Genomic DNA, 20,998 nt, shown 5'->3' with positions numbered 1-20,998 from the left:
AGGCCACAAGCAGGGAGCTGGATGGGAAGTGGAGCTGCCGGGATTAGAACCGGCGCCCATATGGGATCCCAGGGCATTCAAGGTGAGGACTTTTAGCCGCTAGGCCACGCCGCCGGGCCCCAGTATTACCAATGTAAATTTTAGTATCAACTTAAAAAGTAGCCTGCTGTAGGTTTATTGAATTTCAAGTCCCCCAACCCCGTTGTCCCCCATAGTTGCCTTAACAGGGCCGGACCCAATAACTTGGGCATTAGACAGTCTTGTGGGCCAGACGTTCCCCACCCTTGCTTTAAAATCACCTCTAGGTTACTATTCCTAACAAATGCAATGTCTGTTGTGTTGCTTAGAAAACGGTGGCAGGGAAAATGAAACTGTGGCCGTCTCCAGCACAGATGCCTTTTTTTCTCAGCCCCCGCTGGTTGAATCTGTGGTTGGGTGATATGTGACGTCTGTGGGGGCAGACTCCATGGGCTGGCAGCACAGGGATCTTGGATAGCTCTTCCTGCTCCCTGATGCCCAAGCCACCCACCCCAGGACTCCTAGGCGTGGTGGGCAGAGTGCAGGAACAGTTTGATTCTTTTCTTGGATGGAATTTATTTTTACGTGGTCCTTTTGGGATAATTCACCCACCTGATACTTAGAACTTACATTTATTAAAAATTGACTTAAATCCTACATATCAAATATAGCTTTTTGGATATTAGCAACAGATGTTGAACTCCACTGTGAAGAATAATAAAATTGTTATTTTATATACATGTTGGATACAAAAGATATTCACGGTTTCCTTTGTTTGCCTTTGTCAGTAACGTGAGAACTGAACAGGCGTTAAGTCACTGTGGTGCAAAGAAATAGAGACCCCAAAAAACTCTTTTGCCTGTCGTTAGTATCTTGTGTTGTTTTATTCAAATAACTTTTTTGTTTCCCAACTTCAAGACCCTGACCATGTATTAAAATAAGTAGATTTATGAAAAGCCACGTTATTGGCAAGAAATTGAGAGCAATGGGCAAGACCTCAGAGACAATCACTTGCTTCCTGACTATCTTGGCTTTCCAGCATGTAATTCTTTAATATTTGGTTTTGAAGGAGTGTCTGGTTCTCTGACGTGGCCTTAGGTTGCCATGGAGTAAGCTCTCCAGAGACTCAGGGAGTTCTTTTTTATTTTTGCAAGATATTTTTATTTACTTGAAAGAGGGACAGAGACCGCCATCTGTAGGTTCGCTCCCTAGAATCCTGCAGTAACACAGCTGGGAACCTTGCTGGGCTTAGCATGTGCGCGGCAGGAACCCAAATTCTTGAGCTCTCACCCGCTGCTTCCCAGAAGCGCATGATCAGGAAGCTGAAGGCGGAACTGGGAGTGCAGCCAGGACTCATCTAGACCCTGATGTGGAAGGCAGACATTCCAAGCTCAGCCACCTCGCTGGCCCCTGTTGCTTGTTTGTTTGATTTTTTTAAGATTTATTTATTTTTATTGGAAAGGCAGATATATAAGAGAGGAGGAGAGACAGAGAGGAAGACCTTCCATCCGATGGTTCACTTCCCAAGTGAGCGCAATAGCTGGAGCTTAGCCAATCCAAAGCCAGGAGCCAGGAGCTGATCCAGGTATCCCACGTGAGTGCAGGGTCCCAAGGATTTGGGTCGTCCTCAACTGCTGACCCTGGCCACAAGCAGGGAGCTGGATGGGAAGCAGGGCCGCTGGGATTAGAACCGGCACCCATATGGGATCTTGGGCGAGCAAGGTGAGGATTTTAACCACTACGCTATCGCGCCAGGCCCTGTTTGTTTAATTTTAGATGATGTTTACATAGTTGAGAAGATGCAAACCTATATGGACCACTGATTAGGGTGGGAAGGGTGAAGAATTAGAGGAAAACAGATCAGACCATTGTTTCCAAGTTTCTTTTTCTTCCTCCTGTGTCTGGAGAAGGGGAGAGAGAAGGAAGGAACTGTACCCAGCAGGCTAACTGCCTCAGTACTCAAGGAATGGGGAATGATCACCCGATGTCATCCCAGGATCCCTGATGTGGAGCGTGTTCCGAGGTTCTGCTCAAGTGGTTTCGATTGTTCTGAAATGCCGTTTAGCTCACTGATCCAAAGACGAGGAAATCCTTCCCAGGTCCATTGGCTGACACAGTCCACCTTAGAGGCTCATTCGTTCAGATATTTGCTGTCACTGTTTGACTGGGGTTGCTGCCCAATTTGTTCTGTTCTCCTTCCTCTGCTATGGTACCAGATGTCCTTTGCAGGCCCCAGTGGACTGCCAAATCCTCCATGTGCATCTGAGCACACCATCCACTGCTCCTTTATAGCAACTGAGGAGACCCAGTTCTGACACATGCACCCCATTGTCTGACCACAGAGCCTATGATTCTCCCCATATTTAGAGTTCTGTGTCCAGTGGTTCAGTTGGGGCGGTCCCCAAAGAATCCTCCTCTGAGGTGATCCCAGATCTGACTCTTGCATGTGTCGCCTAGTATGGGGTCCAGCTCAGTCCACCACCCACATCAGCCCCCAAACACAGGGGTGGTTACAGTTGCTGTATGAGTTCTGTCTCCAGCCCCATTTCTTATGTAAACCAAGGGATGCTGTGGCCCAACCCAGCTCTGTCCAACACACACTCGGTCCTCACACACACCAGCAGGAACAGCAGCCCAGGTGGAATCACCCCCAATAACTCCCACCAGACCTGCCTCCAGCCCTGATTCCTGCGCGTAAGTACAGTAGACTGGTCCAGTCTGCCCTGCATCCCGTTTGGCTCTTGCACACCTCTTGTACACACTAATGGGTCCCAAGCAGTGTCTTCATTGCTGGATCTAATGCCCACCCAGGAATCTCCATCTCTGGCTTAATGAATTAGCCCAGGAAGATGAATAAATCATCATTTCAGGAGAGCATTACAAGGAAGTATGCTCTTTTTTTAAAAAAGATTTATTTATTTTTATTGCAAAGTCAGATATACAGAAAGGAGGAGAGACAGAGAGGAAGATCATCCATCTGTTGAGTCACTCCCCAAGTGGCTGCAATGGCTAGATCTGAAGCCAGGAGCCAGGAGCCTCCTCTGGGTCTCCCACACAGGCGCAGGGTCCCAAGGATTTGGGCCATCCTCCACTGCTTTCCCAGGCCACAAGCAGGGAGCTGGATGGGAAGCGGGGCTGCCATTTGAACTGGCGCCCATATGGGATCCCAGTGCGTGCAAGGCGAGGACTTTAACCGCTGGGCTATCACGCCAGTGCCAGAATTATACTTTTATTCTAATGGAAGCCAGTAGCAATTTCCTTGTTACCTTCCCAGTTGTGTTTGAAATATTATTGTTTTCATGCTGGTTTTCCTTTGCTGACTCTATCTTCGTTCCAGAATTGGCTGTTTACCTCTGTTCTGCTTATTGGTCCCTGGATGCCAGCTGGAACTTTCACCCACCTATGCCTCTTAAGATGGGCCGAAGCAGGCGTGATCCCCAATGCTTTCTCTAGTTTCTCTCTCAAAGGTCTCCAGGAGAGTGTCCTAAGCTATTTCTGCTGCTGTCACAATCAGGTCGGAGTCAGGGGCATTGCCAAATTACAGAAATTTGTTTCTTACCATTCTGGTGTGGAACTCAAGGTGCTGGCAGTGTCTTGGTGAGAGTGGCTCTCTATTTCCAAGACGGTGTCTTGATCGCTGGGTTTCCACATGGCAAAAGGGATGCAAGGGCCAAAAGGCTGCTTAGTGCCCTCCAGTCCTTGTAGGAAGGTGTGAATCCATTCCTGAAGGCAGTGTACTCAAGGCCTGAGTGGTTGCTGCCTTGTCAGACAGAGCCTGGATTTGGATGGGAAGCAACATACTTTAGGGAAGCCTAGTTCTGTGGTCAACAGAAATGCAGGTCTGAGGCCAGCAGAGACAAGATCTCAGCATTGTTTTGCTCAGTATGTCCTTCTAAAAGGCCCTGCCTCTTAAAATGATCGCATGGGCAATTAGGCTTCAACATATACATTTAAATTGCTTCTTTATCTGTTTGAGCTTCTTCTGGGTCTCATACATGAGTGCAGGGCCTCAAGGCCTTGGACCCTCTTTTGCCAGTTTCCCAGGTCATTACCAGGGAGCTAGATCGAAAGTAGAGTGGCTGGGATTTGAACTTATACCCATGTGGTATGCCAGTACTGCAGACAGAAGCTTAACTTGATATACCACAATGTCAACCAAACATATACATTTTGCTGTTGCATATTTTCATGCTGGATTTGGTCTTTTTACCACGTTTTTTCTTGTTGGTAGTGGAATTTATAAACCTTTGATTATAAGGTGAATTAAAAATACAATCTCAACAAAATTCAATGTTTAAAAAAAAAGGTGTATGTAAATTTGGGGGGGGGGACACGTTCAGACCACAGCAATGAAACTCTGTGCATTCTCTGAGTTACTGATATCCCTCGTTTTTTTTAAGATTTATTTATTTTTATTGCAAAGTCAGATATATAGAGAGGAGGAGAGAGGAAGATCTTCCGTCTGATAGTTCACTCCCCAAGTGACCGAAATGGCCAATGCTGCGTCAATCCGAAGCCAGGAGCCAGAAACTTCCTCCAGGTCTCCCACACTGGTGCAGGATCCCAAGGCTTTGGGCCGTCCTCGACTGCTTTCCCAGGCCACAAGCAGGGAGCTGGATACCCTTTCATTTCTACTGAACATCTTACCCAGACCACAATCACCACAGATAAAATTAAGCTTTGGTTTCAATTACAAAGGAGCTCTTTTTGTTTGTTTGTTTGTTTCTGCTAAATGATATTATTATCTCATTTCAAATTCCTAATCCTTGCTTGGGTTTCTATTCTCTGGGTAATGGGAGTATGATCTTGAGAAGACAGTAGCTGGCGGGGTCAAGGGTAAGTAAGGTAATGAAGGACATGACTTGGGTGAAGACCAGGCTAGAGTTCCCTGGAGGCTGAAAGCAGGGTCAATGAAGTGCAATGTGCCTGGGGTCCCAGGCAGAGGTTATTGTCACTCAAAGGCTGCCAGGTGAGCCTGCTCATCATGTACAGACAGCATTTGTACTGGGCAAGCCAATCAAATGCTTGGAGGCCACACAGCCTATCTTCTTTAGGCCTCCAGATAGGTGCAGGATGAACCCAGCAGTTGCTTCTCTGGGCACTGATGCTGAGCAAGGCCTCGATGAAACATCCACCAGTACCTGTCCCTCTAGTCCAAGCCTTTCTGTCTGCCAAGTTCTCCCAAGCAGTGTAACCTCCATAGAATGCTTTCTTGAGTTGCCTTCTGTCCACAGTGAGGTCCCGTGTTAGTCTATCTCATCTCCACCTTTTTACAGGACATATTCAAGTCTTTCTTCTAATAAGGCTGAGAAACTGCAGTTCCTGGCAGGAGACTCGCAGGAGACTCAAACACGTGGAGAGTGACGGCAACCCCATTCCTCCTGGCTTTGCTTAGACAATAGTTTCAAAATCAAAGAATGTTGGAGACTAACAGGCCCTGTGACATTCATCTGCTAATCTGACCTTTCTGGGCCAGTGACTGTCACACTGCCAAAGGCAACTGGCAAGTTTTGGCTTCATTTTGCCTGTGGCAATCAATGTTAATCACTCTTTTGTTAAAAATTGCTCTTCCTTGTTTACAGGTTCCCTCCCTTCTCCCCTCCTTTTCTAGTACCTTTTCTCTGTTTCCATCCAAACCTGCTTGCTCTGTCCACAGAGGGTTGATACTTCTCATCTTTGCCCTCAGCACCCTGCTCTTGTAACCCGTTTCACATTGTGTGTGAATCATGTCCAACACCTGCAAATTCATAAGTTGTCCTCCTAACCCTCAGCGCCTCACAGTGTGATCTTACACAGAAACAAGGTGTTTCTAAATAATTATAATAATAATTAATAATAATAATTAAGGGCAGATGTGATTGGTTAAGATGAGATCATTGTGGTATGGCAGATAAAGTCCGTGTCCACCACACCTGCATTCCCATACGGGTGCTAATTTGGATCCCATCTGCTCCACTTTCAATCTAGCTTCCTGATCATGGTAGGAAAACAGAGAAGATGGCCCAAGTGTTTTTAGCCCAAGCTGGCCCTTGCCCCCAACGTGGGAGACTCAGATACAGTTGCTGAGTCCCGGCTTCGGCTAGGCCCAGTATTTGCTATTGTAGCTATCTCAACCATAAATAGGCACGTGGAGGTTCTCTCTTTTTCTCTATCTGTAAATCTGACTTTCCAATTAGATATGTAAAGAAGTGTTAAAGATGAGGTCATCCTGGATCGTGGCAGGCCCTAGTCCAATATGACAGGTGTCTTTTTAAAAAGGGAAACTGGACATGGAGACCCACTGAGTGAAAACGATGCACTGGACCATACGCCTACTGGAAATCTTGGAAGGCGACCAGAGCAGATTCCTCCAGCCCACTGCTCTGGGCCTTGGCCCCCTGGATCAGTGATGCTGTTCCATACATTCCTCTCACTCCAGCAGTGCAGTTGGGGGTACCTATGTTGTTGCTACGGCAGCTCTAGCAAACACTCACTGGTTCACCTTTTATTTACAGCCAGACAACTGCCAGATCCAGGCTGCCCTTCCAGCCCCCAGGACGGTCTTGTCTGTAGCACACTGAGTTTGTGCATCCCATCACGTCACCACTCGGGATATCTAAACTCAATGTCTCCTTCTTCAAGTCACAGTCCCTGTTCTCTCCTGGGGGAACTGTACCCCTACCCACCCAGTCGCTAAGGCAGCATCTAGGTACACTCCGTTCCCTGCCTGGTACCAGCAACCCGTGTCAACTCCACTTCCTCCCTGGCACAGGGCACCAAATCCCAACAGCTCCCCTCTCTCATTTCTTTGGAGTCATTTCCTTCCTTCCGTACCCAACCTCGGCTCCCTCCCCAGTTAGCCTCTTTCCATAAGCCTTCCACAGTAATCTTTCTTACAGGGAAATTTCAACCAGCTAGTTGCTGGCTTAAAACTCCTCCGAGAAGCCTTGTGGCTTCAGACAAAGGTGACGTGAGACCTTGCTACTTGGATAAACAGACCTCCACAACTGCTTCCCACAACCTTGCACAAATGCAGCTCTTCCCCTTGCCTCACTGCTCAGTCTTAACAAAAAAAAAAAAAAAAAAAAAAAAAAAAAACACAGATGCAGGACAGGCGTCTGGCCTAGTGATGAAGACCCCAGCGCCCATAGTGGAATACCAGAGTCTAAGTCCCTGCTCTGCTCCTGATTCAGGTTCCTGCTAGTGTGCACCCTGGGTGGCAGCAGTGATAGTTTAATTGGCTGACTGCCACCCATGTGAGAGACCAGAATGGAGTCCCTGGCTCCTAGCTTCAGTCTGGCCCAGCCAACTGACAGTTGCTGCTGTTTATCTCAGGAACAACAACAAAAAAAAATTTAGAGGTGGGCTTTTGGCATAGTTTTTTTTAAATCTTTTTTTTTTTTTTTTTAACATTTCTTCAGGAGTTGGCACAATGGCTCAACTGGCTAAGCATTTAATTTGGGTGCCAGTTCTAATCCTGGCTGCTCCACTTTCCATCCAGCATCCTGCTTGTGGCCTGGGAAAGCAGTGGAGGGCAGCCCAAAGCCTTGGGACCCTGCACCCGTGTGGGAGACCCAGAATAAGTTCTTGGCTCCTGGTTTTAGATCAGCTGCTTGGAGAGTCAACCAACAGACAGATAATCTTTCTGTGTGTATATCTGTCAATCCAAAGCCAGGAACCAGGAGCTTCTTCCAGGTCTCCCATGCGGATGCAGGATCCCAAGGCTTTGGGTCATCTCTACTGCTTTCTCAAGCCACAAGCAGGAAGCTGGAGGGGAAGTAGGGCAGCCAGGATACAAACTGGCGCCCTCATAGGATCCTGGCAGATGATAAGTGAAAATTTAGCCACTAGACTATCGCGCCAGGCCTGAAAATAAATCTTTTCCAAAAAATTATTTATTTTATTTGAAAGGCAGAGTCACAGAAAGAGAGGAAGGGGGTGGAGAGAGCAAGACTCTTTCATCCACTGACCCACTGATTCATTGCGAAATGGCCACGACGAACCAGTTCAGCTCTAAAGCCAGGAGCCAGGAGCCAGAACATCTTCCTTGCTCCTCACATGAGGCAAAGGCCCAAGGACTTGAGCCATTTTCCATCATTAGCAGAGGACTGGATCAGAAGTGGAGCAGCTGGGACTTGAACCGGTGTCCATATGGGATATGGGAGCCAAAGGCAGAGGCTTAGCGTGCTACCATGACGTTGGCCCGGACATAGAGGTTTAAGGTGCCCCTTGGGACACCCAGATGTGTTCTTGGTTACAGCTTCCTGTTGACGCACCTGGAAGGCAGCACCTTGATCAAACGCCTGGTCTCTACCACTCAAGTATAAGAACCAGGCTGAATCTGGCTCCTGACTAGCCCAGCCCCAGTTGTTTTGGGAGAACCTCAACTGCAGCCTCCTGTAAGAACCTTTCCTGGATTCTCAGCATGACTTTGAAAGCTGTTGTTCTGTTCTGATAACCCGTGTCTGGGCCTATGTTCTTGCCTTAGGGGTTTTACAACGGTCTGAAATTCTAGGTACCAGGGACCAAGCTGTCTACTGTAAAGTAGAGCAGGAACCTGCCTTGAAGGGAGGCACGCCTTAGAGGCAAGGCAGAGGGAAGAAGGGAGGGAGACGCTCTGTCGCAGGACTCCTTGCTCAGAGAGAGAGCAACGTGCCATTATTTTCATTGCTGACTGTATCTCAGTTGACTCATTTGTTAGGACTTACTGAAACGCAAAGCTTGCTCCAGCTCTCATCCCCAGAAGTAAGCCTAATTTTGATGATACTGAGCAGTGCCTTAATGCATGGGGTCGGGAGGGTGGGAGGCGGCCCTGTGGGGTTCTCAGACCCGTCACGCCCAGGCCCCCCTGGGACGTGCTGTGACCGACTGGCGCGCCCCGGAGGCCGGCCCGAGGGCGTGCAGTTGTTGGGGTGACCCGGCGTCTTTCTGGGGGGCCGGGCTCCAAGAGTACGCGTATGTCCCGCGCCCTCGGGTGGGGAGGATTAGCGCGCCCGCCTGGCTCTCGGAGTGCTTGGGAGGCTGGACAGCACGTAATCCGGATTTGCTTCTGCCCCGGGGCTTATGGAAAACAGATGTCTCCCAGCACTGGGAAGCAGCAGCGCGGCATGGCCGTGACCCAGCTGAGAGCCACTTGGAACCGAGGACGCCAAGCGGGGGCCCCGCGGGATCCAGTCAGGAGGCAGTCGCTCGTCCGCGGGGCTGCGTGCGCCGCTCGGACCGGCCGCGCCGCACAAAGCGCCAGGCCTTAGAGACAGAGGCTCCCGGTGCGGGCCGCGCGCGGAGTGCCCGGGTGCGGGAGGCGGCGGCGGCGAGCAGCGAGCAGCCGGCCCCGGGGCTCGACGGGCCGCCGCCTGAGGTCGCGAGCGTCGGCGGCGGCCGGGCAGGGGCGGCCCGAAGCCCGCAGCCCCTGCGGAGCGCGCGCCTACTGTGGGGAGCCAAACACCACCTCGCAGTAAGTCCTACCCCTCCCCGCCCCCGACCTCGCCTCCCAGGCCAGGTCCGGATGATCCGAGGCCTGCGGGAAGCCTGCCCAGGCTTATTTCCGGACCCTCGTTGCGAGCGTTAGCGGCGGGGCCCAGAGCACGGCAGACAGGAGCCACGAGCGGCCGCGCGGTCTCCGGACGCCGCGGGAAGGCTCGGCCCCCAGGCCTGACCGTCCCGGCGCATCCCGGCGGGTCCGGACCTGCGTGCGCAGGGCTCGGGAGCAGAACCTTGCAAGTCCCACCGCGGCCAGGAGAAAAGCTGCCTGAAGCTCTTAGAGCAGTAGCCGCAATGCTTTGAGGAAAATGGACTCTGGCTTTCTTTTCCTCCCCGCACCCTCCCCCCCCCCCCCCAGTTGTGGTAGTTTTTCCTGTAACTCTTTCTGATCGCTTTGTGTACTGCTAGCATCCGCGCGTACGCTCTGCCCAGGCTCCTATGAGGTGGTTCTGGCTTTCTGAGTGGAAGGGAGGCGTTGATGCTTAAGGGTTTGCCAGGACTCCGCGGGGGGTAAATGTGTTTATTCTGGAAAACACTCGCCCACTGTGGAACACTGCTTGCTGTTGACAAACCAGAACCAAGCCTAAGCGTGGCGAGGAAGGCTTGCCTGCTTCATCCGGGTCAGAACTACAGGCGTTCTATAAACCCCAAATTCGGAGCCACCGTGATCCCACCCCCTTGATCCACAGTTTGCTTTTTCTGTATCTGTCTAATATTTTCTCCCACCCCCGGAATCACCGGCTTTAATGTTGAGATCAGCTTTAGGGTCAAATGCTTTCCAATAGTTACTCTTAGAGCCCTCAGAGGACCACCCTCAGGAGAGGAACCCAGCCCCCAGGATGCGATGGGGCGGTTGCCCTGTGTCAGGCACCCAGGTCTTCTCTGTTTTCAGCCTGTTTGGTGCAGGACATGGAGATTGGAGTTACTGCTTAGCGCGTTTCCGGGTTGCTTTTCCCCTGGGCGTGGGGTGAGAGGAGGAGGCGTTGTTGTGCCCAGGTCACTCCCTGCCCAGCACGGAGTGACCTCCAGTCTCGGATTTTCACTCCATTTCTTCCTTGGCAGAACCTGCCCCTTTGGCTGGAAGCAACAAAGAGCAGGAGTGATTCAGAACTCTTTGATCGCCACCACCTTGCGCAAATACAAAGTGTGCGATGAAATTCCTTATGACTCACGTGATGTGTCCTTCCCCCTTCAAGCTCAGATTCATAGAATGATTAAGGACCAGTTAACAAAAGCCACACCCCGTCATCTACCCCTAGGGCAAATAGGGATGTGGTTGAGATGAGCAGGCTGCCCAGCCTGGTCATCTGGGCTGGGTTCCCTAAGGTTAACAGCACATCGCTGAGTGCATTTTTTTCCTCCTCTTTTCTGTGGAATCATATTTAACTACCTGCTGGATCATGGAATCTAGGATTCCATCCTCTTTGATTGTCAAGTTTTGTTTAGATGTGGGTGTTCTCTGAGAACATTTTTCTTGTCCCCACCTTTATGTTTTTGGAAACATCTATTGAATCCCCTTTGGAAATTCCATTGTATCTGTTAAAAAAAAAAAAACTTCCACTTACATGTGGAATTACATTTCTTGCATTATCAGGTTTTTTTTTAAGATGTGTTTATTTTACTAGAAAGTATAAAAGAGAGAGAGAGATCTTGCTTCCACTGATTCACTACCCAAATGACCACAACAGCCAGAGCTGGGCCAGTCTGGTTTTAAGTCAGTAGCTTCTTCCAGGTCTCCCACGCAGGTGCAGGGGGCCAAGGACTTGGGCAATCCCCTGCTGCTTTCCCAGGCCATGAGCAGGGAGTTGGGTGGGAAGTACAGCAGCTGGGACATGAACCAGCACCCATATGGAATGCTGCTGCTGGGCTAGCCCCATTGCATTATTCTTTTAATGGTGATACCAGCAGGTTCCTTCTTGTGTGGTCAGCTTGTTACTTCTCATCATAAAGAAGTATCAGTGGGAGAAACTCCTCATGAGACACTAAATATAAATGGGTTAGAGCATCTCCCTGGGAACTGACTTCTGCTTTGCTTTGGTCTGCCTTTGGATATCAGTGCATTGGTGAGTCTACAGAGGCTTGATCAGCTGTGATCTGTTGGCTTGACCTTTTCCAAGCAGCAGTAATGTGTCCGCTCTGCAGTTGGTGACCTGTTGGCCTAATCAATGGCGATAACCCAACCAGCTGACGTAGTAATGCTTAGACAATCCTGGCGAAATAACGTTGCCAGGACTTTCTGCTTTTCTCACCAGTCCATTAAAAATCATACAGCTTGGCTTATACCACATCCCTCTGGGATGACAAATTCACAAAAGGTAATTTTAGCTTGATCTTTGCAGGTACCAGCAGTTTGTGCTGCCAGGAGCTGTGAGATACAATGATACTTTCACTAATGATAAAGGCAGGAGGAATCATTTTCCTGAGAGTACTTCTCAGGCTGTTTGAAAGACCTCTAGCTCTGTTGTCTTAAAAGGCTTGAAGCAAAGGCTAACTTGCCCTTTTGCTTCCTTATCACCAGTAAGCCCTGTGTATTCCACGACACCCATCTTAAAATTGAAGCATCAGTGAATGAAAATTGTTACCTGCTGCTGCTGTGTGTACTATGTGGTTAAGCCTGCAGTCTTTATTGAATTGGTACAGGCTCTTTTTTTTCTTGTCATCATTCCCTAAACAATACAGTGAAACAATTACTTAGGTAGCACATTGCGTATTATTACCCTGTGTTACATTAGCATGTTGTAGAATATAGTTTTATAGTAATTTAGAGAGCATTTAGAGTATATGTACAGATGTGCATGCTGTATGCAAATACTACATTCATTTATGTAAGGAATGCGAATGAGTACTCCTAGAAAACTCTATTTCTTGGGCTGCTGTGTACTGATCCTCAGGCAGATCTGAACAGTGCCGAACATGTAATAGGTGGGATTCATATATTATCTTTTCAGGAAGAAAATGGTAGGTCCCTTGATATGGGTAGTGTTTGGACCTAGAATTTGAAGAATCAAAAAGTACAATCTATGAAATAAATAGGTAGAAAATTAAGGAGCCACCGTTGAGTGGCCACTCGGCTTTGGTGTAATTTCAGAAGCTTTAGTAGAAATTCAATCTCAGAAACTGAAGTTTTGTGGGCAAATGTTTTATCTTGCTAATGGCTCCTTCCTTTGTGAAACTGTGAGTTCTCTTTTGCATATCCAGCTTTTGTTGCTCCTCTTCATCCAGAAATGGAGATGACCTCTGCCTACAATTTTCAGGGCATTTTTCGTTTTCTGTAATACACTACACGTCTAGATGAGGTTCATTTTTGTAGGAGGACTCACCCGGAAGGCTAGAATGTGTTCTTGAGTCAAACAAAAGCACCGGACCTGTGAGCATCTCTGGTAACTTGTGGCAGTTGGAAGTGCTGCAACAGTCAGTGTGGATGCAGGTTGTGCTGTGCCTAACTGCAGCAAGATGAATGAACCCGAGTCATGCTGCTGACTTGCAGAGCCAGAACGATTTGCAGGGTTGTACTGGAAGCAGCTGGAGTCCTGGGAGGTGATTCACCTTCTAAGTCAACATCTTGGCACTGTTAGTGTTCTCCTGATGTCAGCATGTCTGTTATTTGAGGGATGCCTTTTTCTGTGTCGTCATTGATTTAACCTAGAGTGTCCCGAAAGACATAACCTGCTGAGCCTGCAATGTAGTTCCAGGAGGATCAGGGCCAGCCCTCGGGAACTCCCCTGCTGGCCTTCAAGGCTGCTGACTGGGGACTAGGAAGCCAACAAGGAGTTACTCTGTCCAAAAGGCAATCCAGGAATAGGACCCCAAATGAGAAAAGGTGGAACAAGCTTCGCTTTAGCTTGTTCTACCCAGTCAGGCAGAAGGAAGGAAAGATAGCACGCAGCGCACAGCTCAGTCTGCCAGCTGACAGGGGTGTATTGAACTGTATGATCTGGAAAGGATGATAATGTCCCACATGGCACCTGAGCCTGGAGGGAGCTTTCAGGCCTTGAATGTGATGAGCATCCTTCTCCCAGCCACTCACTGATTTGCTCCAAGGTTTTGCTCACCTGGGAATTCAGGTCTAGATCCTCCCGTCCAGCCACATACACTTTCTGGGAGCATTAAGATGGTCCTGTAGCCTGGGCTTGGCTACTCCCCTTATCACTGAGGGGTGTGTTCTTGGCTGTTTCAACTTGACCTAAGTGAGGTGGCGTTGTGTCGCTGTCCCGCAGCGATGGACTTGGTGCATGGAGCCGATAATAACACACGTGGACCCTGACTGATGGTCAAAAGCCGTAGTTTATTAGTGGCATCAAACTTGAAATTTTTTTTTTTTTTTTAAGATTTATTTTATTTTTATTACAAAGTCAGATATACTGAGAGGAGGAGAGATAGAGAGGAAGTGGAGCTGCCGGGATTAGAACCAGCGGCCATATGGGATAAAGGCGAGGACCTTAGCCACTAGGCCACGCCGCCAAGCCCAGTGGCATCAAACTTTATACACTGAGGGCCATACAGGATAAGGGAGGAAGTATTGAGCTCATCAACAAAACCATCAATGCTTTTGTTTGGAACTCTTTTGTCTGGTATATTCCACCAGGTGTTCTCATATACATACTCTCCACTCAACTGTTCTTATGCAAATGATATCCAATAAGGTATACAAAAGGTAGCCATTTGGTTATTCTCCTCCAAATATCCAATCAACTGTAATCCTGTGCTCACTGACCTTCTATGGTCACAATGTCCTCCTACAGCATTGACTTCCTGTCTGCAAGCCTCCGACCTGGCACACGGTTCTATTCCTGTCGTGGTTGTTTCCCTGCACCAGGCAGTAGTTGGTCAGAGGCCATGGGCAGTACTCAGTGACACACCAGGAGAACCTTGCGGGGAGGTGAATGATAGATATGGTTGAGTCTTGCATTACTTGAGAGGATGCGATCAGTCTCTTTAATCATGAAAAGAGCCTCTCAGACTAAACAAAGACAGAATGGGCTCCTGTGCTGACTACATGCCATTTATTTAAATTAGTGTTGCATATCCATCAGTGGCTGCCAAGCTGTTATAAAACCAATGGAAAGCGTGAGTTTTCCTGGGCCTTTGCCCAGAGATAAAAAAAAAGGCATTAACCAGATTGAATGGAATTTGCATCTTGTTAGCCTGGCTGGATGGCCTGGACCCTGGGACACAGTGGGAGGTGCAGGTCTGTTTAGCATGCAGTTCTGCTGGGAATGAGACTACTGAACCAGAAGTGTTAGTGGGGGAGGGGAAAGGCCAAGAATTACAGGGTATTCTGGAAAAAAGAAGCTTGGGGTCAGATGTGCCCCCTCCCGCAAGGCTGAGGGTGCACTTTGCAACGACAAAGGCCTTCTTAGTGTGTGGTAGTGTCGGAGTGTGCATGATCTCCTGGCTGACTTGGGACTGCTAGCTCTCTGGTATTCAGCATCTGTCCACAGCTTCCTCTACTCATCCTGTGCATTCAGTCCTGTTTATGGAAGGTGAAAGTGAGTGCTCTGTTAGAGACAGAGATGAGGGTAAACCCTTTGGACTCTGCCTTATGTAGGATAGCCAATGAGAAGTCACCCACAGAAAGTGGTTAAAAGTGGCCTTGGATGGTTGGGGTAAGGTTCTTGTCTCCAACTTGCACAAAAAGACACAGGTAAAGGTTAACAGGAAGGTTTATAGTTATCAAAGCAAAAGAAGCTATTCAGCATTGTGGCGCATCCAGTTAAGCTCCTGCCTGAGATGAGTGCTAATTCAAGTCCTAGCAGCTCTGCTTCCAATCCAGGTTCCTGCTAATGCACTTGGGAAAGAAATAAAATCTGGCCCAAGTGCTGGGGTCCCTGCTGTCTTCATGGGAGACTCAGATGGAGTTCCAGGATGGCTTTGGCCTAGCTTAGCCCTGACCTTTATGGCCATCTAGAGATGGAAGCCTTCTCCCCTTATTTTCTTAGGTCCTCCACCTCACTTTCTCTATAACTCTGGCTTTCAAGTAAATAAATAAATAAATAAATCTTTTTTAAAAAGTGTACCGACTTGAAGGAGTGCAGGCATGTGTGAATAAACCATGTTCAGGGCCCGGCAGCGTGGCCTAATGGCTAAAGTCCTCGCCTTGAAAGCCCCGGGATCCCATATGGGTACAGGTTCTAGTCCCGGCAGCTCCACTTCCCATCCAGCTCCCTGCTTGTGGCCTGGGAAAGCAGTTGAGGACAGCCCAATGCATTGGGACACTGCACCCGCGTGGGAGACCCGGAGGAGGTTCCTGGTTCCCGGCTTTGGATCGGCGCACATCGGCCCATTGCGGCTCACTTGGGGAGTGGGTCATCGGACGGAAAATCTTCCTCTCTGTCTCTCCTCCTCTGTGTATATCTAGCTGTAATAAAATGAATAAATCTTTTTTAAAAAAAATAAAACATGTTCAGTAAGGTTTGGGGTTATCCCTTCATAAGATCTAGGAATTGAATATTCCTAAAAGGTTGTGTTTGAAGCAGTGTTTAATTTTATATTATAGTGGGTGGGATTTGAGATGGGATTTTGAACACTATACACTATACATTTTCCTTTTGGCGAAATCACATCAGTTGCATGATAGACATAGGCATGTCAGCCATGATAATTTTGTTATTTTGCTATTAGAATTTGCTATAGGTCATTGCAAGGACACGGTTAACAGCCATTCACTGTATTTTGGTTGGCACAGATTCTGAGTGACAGTTTTCCAGAAATAGTGGGAGTTCAGGTATGGTAGGCAGGGTCGGAGAGAGGGGCTGGTGACCTCAGCTCTCTCCTTGCTTGTATTAAAAGGGCACTCGTAGGGGATCCCGGTGCTTGCAAAGTGAAGATTTGGCCATTGAGCCATTGCACCGGGCCCATCATCAGTCCCATTTTCTTCAGCACCCACATCCTAGCCGTATGCAGTAATTAATACTACTGAGGTTTCCATCGTAACCACATGCAGTACTTGATACTTCTGGGATCTCTAGAACAGAAAGTCAGCACAGGTCCTCAGCCGCTGTGTCCCACGTGTGGCTTCACTGCCCAGGACAAATAATCCCGAGTAGTTTTAAGCGTCTTAAAGTGTAAAGGCAGAAACTGACTGCAGGGAGGAAGTGTGCAGTGTGTCGAGGGTATCCTGCAGAGGAGCGTCAAAGCTGAGTGTCATCTTCATGCGAATCCTAACTGCTAAAGAAGGCAGTGGTCCAGCTACATTTAGCAAGCACTTGCTGGGTCTGAGCGCCTGGCTCCTGCTCACACTGAACAGGGTGCTGCTGGTATGTTCTAATACCATGCTTTGTCTAGGACACTCACTCTCTACAAATGAGTCTGTAACGAGAAGTGCCCCGCTGTGCACCTGGTCATAGGCCAACACACAGTATGGAATGTGTGACTGGTGGGCAAGTGCTTAAAGGATGGACCATAATCTTCCTGTTTTCCCCTACTTTCTGCCATCAAGTAGCAATTACCCTTCACTTGTCCTTTCCTCTCCTCACCCTCATCCCAAACCCTCCTCCCTCGCAAGTGTTTCAACCCAGATATGGAAGTAGTTGATGCCTGAAGGCAAAAATCCACTCAGAGGTGCCAGGGCAGCTGCCGATGCAGCCTGAAAAGATCTAGGACCCCAGAAAGGGAAAAGGTGAGCCTGTGGAGGCAGGGCGTGCAGAGTGTTTTTTCTGATTTATTCTAATTTCTGCTTTGGCTATAGATCTGGCACAGGAAAGCATGTTTTATTCATTGTTAATACAATCTCATTAAAAGACCAAAAAGAAATTGCATTTCTCAGGGATTTCTTCTTAAAGGATTTTACTTATAAACTGTTTTGCTTCAACAAAGGCTCCTAATTGTTAAAAGCATCTATTACAGATCAAATTCATATTGCTTTCTCTAAAAAAACCTTTAAACGGCCGGAACAGGAGATAGTTATTTTTAAGAATTTGCTTCAGCCAAAGCAGTTATCAGTCATAAGAGGGGGACAGAATTTGTGGGGTTAGGAAATTCGGAATCCCATCTGCAGGGGATCTGGGTTTCATTTGTAATTCAGTACAAAATATTCTTGGCATGTCGGGGGCTTATTCCACGTGAGACGCATCATGCTAACATGAAATCTAATGGAACTAAGTGGATTCCTTTTCGCCAGCATGTTTTTTCCTTGCCCTTTTATCAGGTTTCTTGGAGAAATGCTCTCCCCGAGTGCCGCCAGGACTTCCTGTGGAGAGCTGATCCTGCTGGTTGCCTTATTCAGCCGTTCAGCTCCTATCTGCCGATGAGTGTTGGAGGGTGCAGCGAGTTCATAGCTGCTCAGAGGCAGAGGCTGCGGCTGCAGGTGGAGGAGGAGGCCAGACTGACTGCCCGTGTGCTAGATTTGTTTCTGTCCAGTCCTTAGAAACCCAGGGCCCAGCTCCCAGGGATCCTGGCACATGATGACCACTACATTGCATAGAGTGTTTGTGTGTTTGCAGTGTTTGGCATCCACAACTCAAGAATGATCTGTTGTTGGTTCACTTAAAATTAGTGACCAGGGTGTACAGTTCGTTGAATCAATGCCACAGGCAAAGTTTTTAAAAGTAAGCTAATTTAAAGCCTTTAAAATAGAAACATCTTTTTAAAGATTTATTATTATTGGAAAGCCGGATATACAGAGAGGAGGAGAGACAGAGAGGAAGATTTTCCATCCGTCCGATGATTCACTCCCCAAGTCAGCCGCAACGGGCCGATGCGTGCTGATCCGAAGCCGGGAACCTGGAACCTCTTCCAGGTCTCCCACACGGGTGCAGGGTCCCAAAGCCTTGGGCCGTCCTCGACTGCTTTCCCAGGCCACAAGCAGGGAGCTGGATGGGAAGTGGAGCTGCCGGGACTAGAACCTGTGCCCATATGGGAACCCGGCGCGCTGAAGGCGAGGACTTTTCCCGCTAGGCCACGCCGCCGGGCCCTAAAATAGAAACATTTAGGGATAACACTGAGGCATATGGGTTAAGCTACCACCTATGATGCGAGCATCACATATGAGTGCTGACTTGAGACCGGGCTGCCCTACTTCTGATCCAGTTCCCTGCTAACGCTCCTGGGAAAACAGCAGAAGATGGCCCAAAGTGCTTGGATCCCTGCCACTCACATGCGAGACCTGGGTGGAGCTCCTAGTTCCTGGCTCGTACTTGGCCAAGCCCCGATCATCTTGGCCATCTGGGAGTGAACCGGCAAGTGGGAGAACCCTGTCTCTTCCTCTCTCTATCACTCTACCTCTGAAGTAGGTAATTTTTTTAAAAGTAAGATTATAAAAGCATTTAACTTTATAATTATTTTGAGTTTGTATGGTTTTATAGGGCCTATTTTTTATTTTAGGATGTAAATATTTACTAAATGTGTTTTCTTATTGTTGAGAGGCAGCGAGACAGGCAGGCAGACAGTGTGCCCATCTACTATTTGACTGCCCAGTTGCCTACCAAGAACTGGGAGTCAGGAGCACAAGCTAAGGCTGGCTTGTTTCTTTCTTTCTTTCTTTCTTTCTTTCTTTCTTTCTTTCTTTCTTTCTTTCTTTCTTTTTTCTCTCTTTCTTTCTTTTAAGATTTACTTATTTTTATTCAAAAGGCAGATTTACTAAGAGAAGGAGAGACAGAGAGAATGATCTTCCATCTGCTGGTTCACTCCTTAAGTAGCCTTAGTGGCCAGAGCTGAGCTGATCTGTAACCGGAAGCTTCTTCCAAGTCTCCAACATGAGTGCAGGGTCTCAAGGCTCTGAGCCATCCTTGACTGCTTTTCCAGACCACAAGCAGGGAGCTGGGTGGGAAGTGGAGCAGCGGGGATATGAACTGCTGCCCATATGGGACCCTGGCGCGTGCAAGGAGAGGGTTTAACCACTGAGCCATCATGCTGAGTCCTCAAGCCAAGTTTCTAACTCTGGTGGCACGAGCACCATCATTTGAGCTTCCATTGCTTCCACCTAGGGTCTGCACTGACAGAAAGTTGGAGTCAGGCCTTGAACCCAGCTGCTTCAATGTTGGGATGCGGATGTCTTAGCCCCTGACTTCACTGCTAGAGTCAATTTCCATGCCTCTTCCTTGGTTTGATATACAGATAGGATGAATCATTGAAATTCTAAGCTGGATTGCCTGTTTCATGTTGTAGGTACATACAGTATGGCTAGATTTGAGTCTTACATTAAGTTCCTGGTTTAAGCATAATGTCTTTTTCAAAAATTTATTTATTCATTTATTTCAGTTGGAAAGACGAATATATAGAGAGAAGGAGAGACAGAGATAGATCTTCCATCTGCTTGTTCACTCCCCAGATGATTGCAATGGCTGGAACTGAGCCAATTTGAAGCAAAGAATCAGGAGCTTCTTCCAGGTCACACAAGTACAGATCCCCAGGCTTTGGGCCTCCTGCTTTCCCAGGCCACAATCAGGGAACTGGATGGGGAGTGGAGCAGCTGTGACATCAGCTGGTACCCATGCAGAATGCCAGTGATTGGAGGTGGAGGATTAGCCAGTTGAGCCATTGTGTTGGGCCCTAAAGCATTATGTCTTAACCTTGTGGGTTTCTTACATCTCAGCCCAGTCAGGGTTATTATAGATTATGTTGGAAACTCTCAATTACTGCTTCTGAGAGCCTGGAATCCCACATGCCCAGATGCCAACTGAGGTAACAATCTGGTCTCCACCTTTTATTTATTAATGCAGCCTTCTGGGATTTTTTTTTTTTCCAGTTTTCTTCATCCCTTGTACCACTCTTTATTAGACAGGAAATTTATTGGGCCCTGTGGCAGGAACCTAGAACAACCAGTTCACTCAGTTCGGGCCCATAATTTCATCAGCACAGCAGCTGCCTCACTGAGCTTGCTTGGTGCTGAGATGCTGTTGTAGGGTTTTTGAACCCCGAATACTGCAGCAACCTCAAATTCTTGTCTCGCAGGAAAGAAGAATTTTCATGCGGACACAGTTTAGTTTTAAAGTAAGATTTATTAGAAATAGTTGAGAAAGTAGACTCCCATCCTAGTGATGGGAGGGGGCCTCGAGATCCTCTGCCATAGTAGCAGGGGGAAAGGCAAGAGAGAAAAACCCTTACCTCCTGCCATAGTGGCAGGAGGAAAAGCTAAGAGAGAGAAAAACCCATATTAATGGTGGAGAAAGCATCTTTTAAAGGTTCCCCTCAAAGATGTTTCTCCATAAACAAAGGAAATTCCTGGTTTCCATGGTACCTGGCCTTGGGACAAAAGGCCAGAAAGGTGTCACTGGCCAACTTCCTTGGTCCCTTTCTAATGATAAAGAGGCCAGTCTGAAGTCCACCCCCTTGGCAATGGCTGGAGACAGAATTGGGCGGAGGCTTCAGGTGGGGAATAGATATGTTAATGTCACCCTTGTCTCCTGGGGGAAACACTCCTGATAAGATGTGTATTTGTCTTGGGAGAGACGTGTTCTGGTGAATCCAAGACATGGTGGGGAAAATACCCCTTTATATTTGGGAAGAAAAATGACTTGGGGACCCAGAAAACCCTAACTGCCTACCACCCAGTCTAACTCCTCTCACAATGCTAATAATGATT

At 48.1% G+C, this 20,998-nt stretch overlaps 1 protein-coding gene across 4 annotated transcripts in view; it reads left to right on the top strand.

The window, feature by feature from the left end:
• The window catches only part of TRIM2 (tripartite motif containing 2), a 183,484-nt gene that overhangs the window by 67,044 nt on the left and 95,442 nt on the right, over positions 1-20,998 (top strand). The window contains exon 1 of one of the 4 annotated variants that reach the window (XM_004598468.3): positions 9,331-9,451. The exons of the other annotated variants lie outside the window; for them this stretch is intronic. The gene's annotated coding sequence lies outside the window, so the exon portion shown is untranslated. Of the gene's footprint in view, positions 1-9,330; positions 9,452-20,998 lie in introns of those variants that run through there. 4 annotated transcript variants of the gene reach the window in all.

The sequence above is a fragment of the Ochotona princeps genome, chromosome 7 (genome assembly GCF_030435755.1).
Source record: "Ochotona princeps isolate mOchPri1 chromosome 7, mOchPri1.hap1, whole genome shotgun sequence".
Lineage (NCBI taxonomy): Eukaryota > Metazoa > Chordata > Mammalia > Lagomorpha > Ochotonidae > Ochotona > Ochotona princeps.
The sequence above is the reverse complement of the archived record's forward strand: the minus strand, read 5'-3'. Positions and strand labels throughout refer to the sequence as shown.